Source organism: Phodopus roborovskii, unplaced genomic scaffold (genome assembly GCF_943737965.1).
Source record: "Phodopus roborovskii unplaced genomic scaffold, PHOROB, whole genome shotgun sequence".
NCBI lineage: Eukaryota > Metazoa > Chordata > Mammalia > Rodentia > Cricetidae > Phodopus > Phodopus roborovskii.
Window position 1 is genome coordinate 921372 of NW_026126623.1, and position 10440 is coordinate 931811.

Sequence of the window (10440 nt, forward strand, 5' to 3'; positions counted from 1 at the left end):
TCAGTGAGTCTTGCCACTTAGCTCTCAGGAAGGGAGGAAGCAAGGGTGATTAATGTTTCCAAGAACCAAGCCTTGGGGTTTTACACAACTTGCTCAGTGTGAAAGTATATTGGGACCGGGCATTGGTGGCGCATACCTTTAATCTCAGGACTCAGGAGGCAGGGGCTGACAGATATCTATGAGTTCAAGTCCAGTTTGGTCTTCAGAGTGAGTTCCAGGACAGACTCCAAAGCAATACAGAGAAACCCTGTCTCAAAAAAACAAAAACAAAAACAAAAAGAAAAAAAAAGAAAAGAAAGAAATATATTGGAGCAGATAATATGGTGACAAGTTCCAAGTGACCTTGGGTCCAATCTACACTTCATCCACTGGCATCATAGGGAGAGGTCTGGGCCCAGAGATCTCAGTGAGAGTCTGGGAGACCACTACCCCAACAGTCATATCTGCAAAGCTAGTATAGACCCACACTATAGAAATGACCATGGCCACAGCTCAACTCAAGGCATTCTTGTCGGGCTTCACAAAGCAAGACTCAAAGTCAGGAAGCCATAACAAAAGACTGGGTTGGCTAGACCCTGCTCTTTTCTGTCATTTAATCAGTCACAGGCACAAAAGACCTAGGGCCTATCCTGGGGAGGATGTGGGTAATATTTGAAGTAATAGCCCATACTATTCTTTCCTGTTACATCAGCAGGCTTCTCACATCACTTGGAAGGAAGGCAGCAGATGTGAGGGGAAACAGAGCCAGGCAGCAGCCTGTGATTGGTGCATGAGAGTTACAGAGGAATCCACAATCCACGAACTGCAGACCCAGAAGGGTCCCAGAGGACCAGTGGATGATTTGCCCTTCACCCTCAGCCCCTGGCCCAGAAAGATGGAGTAGAGGAGTTATTGGGAAGATCAACGGTAGTGCCATGGTTTCTAAGAGGAGCTTCTGAGCCCTGTTCCCTTGGGCAGTGTGCTAGGCAGAAGAACCCCATGAAGCTGCTGTTTCCCAAAAACAAGGGCCTGGGAAAGTGGCAAAATTTCACAGGGAAAACATCACTTTGCAATGAATGTACACAGAAAGGCTTTGGGCCGGCTCACAGACTGCTGTAGAATGCTTTTGTTTCTAAGGATGTAGAGAGAGGGAGAAAGAAAGAGGAGCAGGAGAGAGGGAGAGAGAGATGAACAGAGAGAGAATGAATAAGAATGGTCCCCACAGATTCACATGTCTGAGTACTTGGCCCTAAGTTAGTGGAACTGTTTGGGAAGTGTTGGGGGGTGTGGCTCTGTTGAAGGTGCTTCACTGTGGAGCTTCCAAAAGCCCAACTATTCCTACTTAGCTCTCTCCAGCTTGTATTTATTGAGCAAGATGTAAGTTCTCAGCTAGGCACAGGTCACACATCTTTAATCCCAGCACTCAGGAGGCAAAGGCAGGAAGATCTCTGTGAGTTTGAGGCCATCCTGGCCTACACAGTGAATTCCAGGACAGCATAGAGAAGCAAGATATAAGTTCTTGGCTAGTACTCCAATGCCATGCGTGCCTGTGCTATGTTCTTTACCATGATGGTCATGGACTTTAACTAAAACCTCTGAAACTGTAAGTCCCAATGAACTCTTTCTTCTATAAGTTGGTTTGGTCATGGCATCTTATCATAGACTAACTCCCTGATACACACACAGGGGAGAGAGAGGGGGAGAAGGAGGCAGGGAGGAAGGGAGGGAGGGAGAGAGGGAGGGAGGGAGAGCAGGGACAAGGGGACATCTTTCTTAGGGTCCTGAAAGAGACTCTATACCTGACTTCTGCTACCTAGGCTCCCTCCACACCTGCTGCTCTTACCTCCGACCGCCAAAATTCAGGTGCAGGAAGCAGGCTCTGATGACTCTGTATAGAACTCAGGAAGGTGTGGTTCCTGTGCTTTGGGTTTAGATTGAGGGCAAAACCTGACACCTGGCTCCAGATAACTGGGCTGCCCTGACACAGGCTCTGGGCTGCCATTTTAGGCAGGCTCTCGAGTAGATGACAAATACCAGTTCACTTTGTGCCTCTCTGATCCTTTTTACCTCTCCCTGGTGTGTTAAACATTATTCTGCTGTGATGTTTCTTAGATTTTGTCTGAACTCAGCAAAACTTAGAGTGGAAAGATAATTGAGATGTCTATTTTGTCATAATTTCATAGGGATGAGGAGCGAGGCAGCAAGCTGACCACCAGTATGTCCTGTTCTACCCTCTCTACTCTTGGGAATGAGAACTAGTGGCATGTGAAGACTTAGGCAGAAGGTCCAATTGCGCAAACACTGGAGGAGTTTTCTAGAAGGGCAAAAGAAAACTGGAGTTCATAGCTTTGGGATCTATCGATCCAGACATTTGGATACTGAATAACGAGCAGCCAGCAGCATGTGGCAGGCATCATCTTGGGGCCACGGTGAGAGTCAGGTAGGAAGGGGTGAACATGTAAGTGGTCAGTGGACAATACAGACAAAAATGAGAAGATGACAAGTCTAGGTGTCTGCAAAGAACATAAGGCCAATGGGAATTAAAAATGCTATACATTAGGCGGGCAGTGGTGGCATACACCTTTAATCCCAGCACTCTAGAACCAGAGGTAGGTAAATCTCTCTTTGATCCTAGCCTGGTCTATGAAAAAAGTTCTAGCAAATCCTGCCTCAAAAACCACACACACACACACACACACACACACACACACACACACACACACACACAAATACTATATGTTTTAGTAAATGCTCACCCACATGAGACATAATTGAGATGTACCTGTGTAACTAAACCTGCTTAATTAGTTTCCAAAGGGCTAGTGTGTCTTCTGGAAGACAGTGAATTTAAAGATGGAGACATGTCTTACATGACAATGTCAATACAGTCCATATGCCACATTTACAGTCGTCTGCTTTAAAAATACTTGTTCTAATAAAATATACTATGCAACCCATCGTAGATGGACAAGTGGAGATGACAGTCAGGGCCCTTGTGTATGAAGACATTAGGAGATATCCCTGCAAAGCACTGTCCTTCAGAGTAGAGGTAACACCACTCTGGGGCTTTGTAATTCTGATTTATTTCAAATGTCTAACAGGACAACTATTTTGTGTCTGTGTAATGGGATATAAGAGTTAAGACATACTCTTTCTGTGGATATAACTCTATGCAGCTCTTGCCTATCACATGCAAGGCCCTGGGTTCAATGCCAGAGCTGCTTAGAATTCAAAGGGGACACTGGAGGGGTGGGTTCAGTGGCTAAGAGATGTACTTGTTCTTTCAGAGGACTTGAGTTCAGGTCCCAACACCACTGGCTTCTGCAGATGCCTGCACTCTAGTGCACGTGACCCCTGCACACACATAATTAAAAATAACGAAAAGATATTTTCAAAATGTAAGTAAATAAATAAAAACAGTCTCAGGACCAAGGGCGTAGCTCTGTGTACTAGTTGGAATGTACAAGGCTCTGGGATTAACCCCAGCCCTGTAAATAAATAAAGAAAGTTAAGAAAGAAAGGCAGAAGAAAGAGAAGAAGGAAACTGTCTTCTTGAGGTCATTTTATCCGTGCCCATCATTGCTGAGAATTTTCTCACAGTAGAGCAAGTCCATAAAAAAAAAGGGAGGGAGTCAACTTTCATTTGGACTATGAAATCTCAATACATACAGTTAAAGATTAAAGAAAAAAAGCCATCACCAACAGCTCCAAGGACAGGGCAGACAAAGTATTGCATGTCACCTACGAGCCAAGGACAGTCTGGAACAAACCCAAGAGTAGAAAAGCCCAGAGGAGTGTTCAGCCTGCAACTAAGCCTGGAGACCAGTGTCCCTGGGGCCAGCTCCTCTCTGGAGCGGCTCCAACTAACTTGCCTTCATAAAGGAGCTTTAGTAGCCTGTGGACAGCAAAGAAATATATTGCCTGATTTGGTCCCAAGAGGGTTTTCAGTTCCCTAAGTAGGCTGTACTTGACATGTAGAACAGCTTAAATCCTAAGTGTATTCACTACACAGATTATCAGAGAGCCCACACTCAGTGTTCCACCAAGAAGAAACAAATGACCAACCGCCAGCATCCAGAAGCCACCAGCATATTTCCTCCTGAAGGACAGAGGGCCTTAGCCCACAGAACGGAGCCACACAGCACACATCCTCTTGTGTCAGACTTCTCTCAGCATGGAGTGTTGTCATAGCCACAAACTGGAAATGATCCAAACAAGTTCATAACAGACATAATGAACAAGCAAACGGTGATCCAGTCCGACCCTGGGATGCAGCCTAGCAACCCAAATAACTGACCTGTTACACACACAGAAGAGGAGATGTGTTCCACAAGCATAAGGCTGAGTGAAGCCATATTCAAGACTAAACACAAGCGAGTTTTGTGGCTAGAAATCAGAGCTGCGATTCTAGGGTGCAAGGAACAGCAATACTGCAGCGGTTTCTGGGAATCTTCATCACAGCCATGGTGGTGAGTGGTTAGCAGTTAGAACCAAGGGATGGAGTCGGGGAGTGGTAATAGAACCAGGCAGGGTATTGAATTTTCCTGGCCACTAACAAGGTTGGACACTTTTCATGTATCTATTGACTATCTGAGTGTGCTTGTTGTGAAATGCCCATATAGTTCTCCTGACCACTACTCCACCTCCCTGGCAGGGCTTTATTTTTATTCTTTTCATTTATGGGGGGTGAGGAGATCAGAGTTGCACCCGGCATGAGTCATCTAATATCGGTGGTAAGTGACTATTCCACCTCTGCAGCTCCCACTGTAGGTCCTTCTGTCCTTTGCTCATTGGTTCTGGGTGCAATTCCTCTTTTGTACCTATGGCTATATCCCTCTGATGATGTGGAGTCCAAGTATTTTATCAGAGACAGCAGTGTGTGTGTGTGTGTGTTGTGTACTGATGGGGGTTGTCCTTCTGTATATATGCTGGCTAGCCAGTGAGCTCTAGGGGTCTCCTTGTCTCTGCCTCCCCTGGGGCTGGAATTACAGACAGGGCCTCAGCCAGTGCTAGGGTGTCTGGACCTAAGTCCTTGTGTTTGTGTGGCAAGCTCTTTAATGACTGAGTCACCTCCCTGTCACTCTAGAGTTTGCTATTTCTTTTTCTTAATATTGCCTGTTTAAATGGAGGCATCACTCACATTTTATTTTGGTATAGTCACAGTTTTGCATTAATCACTAACCCAGAACATTGCATTCGCTTCAGAAAGGAACTCATACCTCTGACTGCCAGCATTCATTTCTTCCTGCTCCTCCATCCCTGTCAACCATGAGTCTAATTTTTAACCATTGTAGATTTGCCTATACTAGACACTTCAATAAATCATCTCATATAGTATGCTGCCTTTTGAGTCTGATTTCTATTACTTTACAAATAAAATATTTTCAAAATTTCCCTATGTGTCAAATTTCTTCTGGTTCTAGAGATGAATACTTCTCTACAATGTTACCATTTTGTTACCATTTCCTCAGTTGGTGGGCATTTTAGTTTGTTCTGCCTTTTGGATACTATAAACAACACTGTTATGAACAACCATGACTATGGTTTTGTGTGATGTATGTTTTGATTTCCTGTGGCCAACTCTAACTTTAAATCTCAAAGCAGAGGCCACGCCTGGCAATGGTATCGCACACCTTTAATCCCAGTACCTGGGAGGCCAAGACAGGCCAATGTCTGAGTTTAGGGCAGGCCTGTTACAGATGAGTTTCAGGACAGACAGGGCTACACAGAGAAACCCTGTCTTGAAAAGCAAAAAAGGGGCCAATCTGTTCTCCAAGATGACCTCCACAATTGAAGTTCCCACTAGCAAGATATGAAGACCCCAGCTTCTCCCATCCTTGCTAACACTTGTAACTGGCTTTTAGAAATTATAGCCATCCTAGAAACTATGAGCTGGTGTTTTTGTTGTTTTGTTTACATTTTTCTACTTCATGATATTTGATGTGGTTTTGAGTGCTTATTGGCTATTTCCTTTCTTCCTTGAGAAAGTATTGTTGAGTTTTTTGTTTTGTTTTAATTGGGCTGTTGGTTTTTTCCTGTTGAATTGCAAGGCTTGTACATTCCAGACACAAGTCCCTTATCACATTCATGATCAGACACACTCTTCCCAGTCTGCAATTTCTTTTTCTTTGCTGTTAGTATTCGTTACAGCAGAAAAGGCTCTAGTCTATTTTTTTTTTTTAGAATACTTTCTTTTGTTTATTCTCTGATCATACTCACCCCTAACTCTCCAAAACACCCCCAACCCATCAGCCACCCACCTTTGTGTCCTCTTTTTTATTCTCTGTAACCCACTGAGTCTAATTAGCACTGCCCTCTGGAGCATGGATGGATAACCTTGTGCAGGTAACAATAGCCCCTGTGAGTTCATGAGTAAAACAGCAGTGAGTGTCCCATCCAGAAGAGCCTCTCTATGTCTCCCCATCTCCCACCAACTCTTCTGTGATATCCCCTGAGCCTTATGAGGATGGCTATAGGTGCTCCATTTAGAATCTAGCACCCGACCATTGCTTATTTTCAATACAGTGACAATTGTGAGTCTTTGTATCCTGTCCCCCTAAGTAAGCTCCTCTGTCAAAGACTGAGAGCAGCACTAATCTGCGGGTAGAAATATTTAGAAAGCAGTTTGACAACATGTTGGTTTAGCAAAAACAATGGAAAGTTCCCTCCTAGGGCCTATGACCTACTGAGTGAGCCACGAGCTAGGTTTTAATATCAGTGAAGTCTAATATATTTATCTTATTCTCTGCTTATTTATGAAAAATGTATTGCCATGATTTTCATATTTTAAAGGTTCTATGTTTTAGCTTTAGCATATGATCCATTTTATTTCTCGTACGATGTGAGATAAGCATGATATTTACACTTGTCAACTTGACTGCATATGGAATCGCCTAGGAGACCCCGAGGGCATTTCCAGAGAGACTGGACTCAGTGGAAAGAAACAGAGCGTGGGTGGCACAGTAGACGGGGCCCTGGAGGAATAAAAAGGAGAATAAAAAGGGCTCCAGCATCCGTATTTCTCTGCCTCCTCACTGCCATGCTCCTGATGTCATGGCTTCCCTGCTGAGACGGATGTGTGCCTAAACAAACCCTCTCATTTTTTTCCTGGTATTTTGTCACAGCAGCGATTGGCACAGTAAGGATCTAATCTTGTTCCTTGTGTGTGGGTGCCAGTGGTCCCAGCATTACGGGTGGTCCCACAATGACATCAACTGATTAACTTAACTATAGGTGTGTTTCCTTCCTCTGAATTCCATTCGTTGATACACATGGCCACCCTAGGTCAGAATGACCAAGCCACTGCTACAGTTTTGTTGTAAGCTTAGAGATGAGGAAATAAGTCTTCCAACTTTACTCTTCCTCAAATTTGTTTCTGACTATTCTAAGTATCAAAACATAAAATTCTACATGAATTTTTAATTTCTCAAAAACTAACTACTGATCAATTTAGAGACTAGTGCATCTTAACGATATGAAATTTCCAAATCCACAAAGAGAAGTTTCTTTCAACCCCATCTATCTTTAGATGTCCATGAGTGTAGTTTTTAGGACGTTGAAGTTTTCATGACACGAATCTTGTCCCTTGTGTTGAATTTGCCCCTACGTGTTGTTCTCTGTGGTGCCAGTGTTCAGGCAATTGTTGCCTAACTTCAATTTCAGTTCTATTGCCATTATAATGAAGAAAGACAACTGGATTTTTGTTTATTGATCTTAATCCCACAAAGCCATTGAATCATTTACTGCTGAGGTAGGGGGGGCGTGTTACACTGGGATAGGTTCCTTAGATCTTTTCTGTCTACATGATGTCCTGTAGTTTCCCTTTCTTGCCTGCTGGTCCTGCTGGCTACATTCTCCAGAACAACCCTGAATATAAATAGTGAGAGCTGCCGTTCTTTTCTATGTTTTGGTCTTTGGTGACTTCTGCTGTGTCACTGTTAGGTCTTTCTTAAGTTTGAAGTATGTTGTAAAACTTTTATGAGTGTCCCTTATTGGATTAAAGATGATCCCTTTTTACTGCTAGTTTGTTAAGATATGTGTGTGTGTGTGTCCAAAATGTAAAATTAAAAAAAATATGGTGGCATGTAATCATCCACATATTGACTTTTCTCATGCATAACCAACTAAATGAGTTTAAACAAGCAAAAATTATTTTTTAAAAAGATAAAAACTATATATATGTACATATGTACATGTATATATGGTTTTTGCACCATGTGAGTATGGTGCCTTCTGAGACTAGAAGAGAGCATTGGGTCCTCTAGAACTGGAGTAACAGGTGGCTGTGAGCCTCAGTGTGGGTTCTGGGAACTGACCCTGGGTCCTCTGCAAAAACAGCAAATGCTCTTAACCACTGAGCCATCTCTCCAGCACTGAGAAATTGTTCATTTTAAAATAGGTCAGTTTATCAGTATTTTACTTTAGAGATTTTGTTTTTGTGTTCTGATTATGATGTGGTTGGGTTTATTTCAAGATGAAAAGACACTCTGTGTTGTCTGTAACTTGTCTTGTCATTTGAACTTTTCTATATATACCTATATAAATCTTGAAATAATTTTCATAGGAAGTGTTATAAAGGCAAACTTAACTTTGATCTGCACTGATTCTGAATTGACTCAGAATCACTTATTAAAAAGAGTTGGTGATGATCAACAGCTGTAGTCTGGCTTAAGGCTCACTAAACATAAGGGAAATCATGTCTGGTATTGGAAACTTAGCTAACCACCCAGAGCGAGTGAGGTCATGGACCTTAGAAAATAATCTGCCATCAGCCTGGCATGGTGGCATTTGCCTTTAAAAGTCACAATACTTGGGAAACAGAGGCATGCAGATCTCTTTGAGTTCGACTTCAGCCTTGTCTACAGAGTTAGTTCCAGGATATCCAGGGCTACACAAAGAAACCCTGACTCACACAAAAAAAGAAGCCCTCCCCCCAAAAAAGTCTAAGAAAATGATCTGCCATCATCATCTTTTTACATGATTTACATTTTAAATCTCATCCCAGATAAATATAGCTATCACCCCTCATCAAAAAGACCCTTTCTTTGTAGGAAATAGAGAACATCTGAGAAGACCACAATGGGATTTAATGTAGAGCACAGCTCCAACACACCTACATGCAGCGCCTGAACCGTTGGCTCAGGGGACATCATAGAAGAGGGGTCAGAAAGATTGTTAAGAGCCAGAACACCAGGAGACTCTCACAGACATGGCCGCACAAACAAGACAGGCACAGTGGCTGTGCAGTGGACATGTTAATGTGGAATGTGTCCCCCCACTGTAGACAAAAACTACAGACGGCTAACGACGGCGGGAGAAGAACTGGCCTCATCCTGAGGTGAGCACCTTGCTTGTCCAGTGAAGAGTCATCGGCTCTGAAATGAGCATGTTCACACAAACAACAACAACAAAAAGACCCCACAGGTTGTATTTCTATGTGGCTTGCTGCATACAGACACATACACACAGGTAAAGATAATAATGTATAGAATGGTAATAGGGACACCCAACACAGTCAGGGAACATTCGATGCTTGTGCCCATTACTTTGGGGATTTTTATTTTATTACATTGTAAAAATTAGCTGTTAAGATATCAAAAGTTAGAGGAGTTTCAGAGAGGAAGTCATGGCATTTGTTACAGGTTATAAAAGCCACATTTAAACTAATGGGGGAGTGGGGCCTGCCTTTTGTTGGGAAGAATTAATAACCATGAGTGCCAGTGATTTCCAAAGAGATAAGATTAATTTTAATCAGAACATCAGCAGGGTTTTCCTGGGGTCATATAAAAGCATTTAACATTCATAGCAAAGCAATTCTAAATGTTTTCATTTTCTAGCAAAATTTTAGCTGTGAAAGACACTGATGTAAGGCTGTTGTTGCCAGATACTATAACTCTATACAAAGCTTATTCAATAACTTAAAAAGCTGTGTGGCTTTATTAACAAGTATTAGGAGACCAAGAAGTCAAAAAACAAAACAAAACAAAACAAAACAAAAAACACCCAAGATCCATTCAAGCTTTTGTTTTGTTTCAACAGGGTCTAGGTCTGGAACTTCTATGCAGACCATGCTGGCCTCAGACTTACGGAGATGCACCTGTTACTGCCTCAGAGTGCTGGGACTAGAGGGGTGTCACCATGCCCAGCCCAGCTGAGGAAGGTGGCATTTTAGTTCCCAGGAGAGAGACGGTTTGTTTAATCAATGCAGTTATCATACTTGATCACTGACTTGAAAAACAGCACGAACCACAAGTAAAATATTGAACAGATTAGCTCTAATTTGAAACATTAAAAAAAAAAAAAAAAAACAGATGTAGGGTAACTTTGGCATAAGCTCAAGATGAGGCAGCAAGGATTGCGAGGTGCAGAAAAGCCAGAGTTCATACAGGAGAAATACAGATTTGAAGATAAAAATTGAAACATAAAAATCAGCTTGAGAAAAATATTCTTCTTACTCTTGAT